The sequence below is a fragment of the Schistocerca cancellata genome, chromosome 6 (genome assembly GCF_023864275.1).
Source record: "Schistocerca cancellata isolate TAMUIC-IGC-003103 chromosome 6, iqSchCanc2.1, whole genome shotgun sequence".
NCBI classification, from domain to species: Eukaryota; Metazoa; Arthropoda; class Insecta; order Orthoptera; family Acrididae; genus Schistocerca; species Schistocerca cancellata.
The window spans coordinates 675,577,427-675,578,353 of record NC_064631.1 but is presented as its reverse complement, the minus strand read 5'-3'; positions in this window follow the sequence as shown (position 1 = coordinate 675,578,353).

The following is a 927-nucleotide window of genomic DNA, read 5'->3' as shown; positions in this document are numbered from 1 at the left end:
AATCGCTTACCTCACAAAAATCTTGGTTACTCGAACTACTGCAATACAGCGAGCGCCACTACTGCCAGCTAAATAAAAGATTCAAACTACGGAAGGCACTAACTACTTATAGGGATAGTTAGCAAATGAAAGATTTTAATAGAGAACAAACAATGTATTTACCTTAATATCATCATAAGTCATAATATATGTAATTTCAAAACTCCGCCATTTCCTTCCACACATCCACCACTGCTGGCTGCTCACCTCCAACTGCGCAACGCTACGCGCTGTTCACATCCAGCTGCCCAACACTACAATGGCAGACAACAATGCAAACTAGCCACAGACTGCACACAGCACAGCCAGTGATTTTCATACAGAGCGCTACGTAACGTTGCCAATAAGAAAACATAAACAGCCTACTTACAAATCCTATTGTGTACTGACCAGGTAGCATACTTAATGTGGTGTCACCGCCAGACACCACACTTGCTAGGTGGTAGCTTTTAAATCGGCCGCTGTACGCTAGTATACGACGGACCCGCGTGTCGCCACTGTTAGTAATTGAAGACCGAGCGCCACCACACGGCAGGTCTAGAGAGACGTACTAGCACTCGCCCCAGTTGTACGGACGACTTTGCTAGCGACTACACTGACAAAGCCTTTCTCTCATTTGCCGAGAGATAGTTAGAATAGCCTTCAGCTAAGTCCATGGCTACGACCTAGCAAGGCGCCATTAACCATTTCTAGAGAGAGTCTCACTTGTATCATCAAGAATGCTGTATGCAAATGATGGATTAAAGTTAAGTATTCCAGCAGCTATGTACTTTTCTTTATAGCTTTCATTACGTATCCTGTTTCAGACCTAAGCAAGCCTGCGTGAGTTGACGCGTGCATTTCGGCCTCCTCTAAAAAGAGTGTTGGCAATTCTGCCGACACTTCACT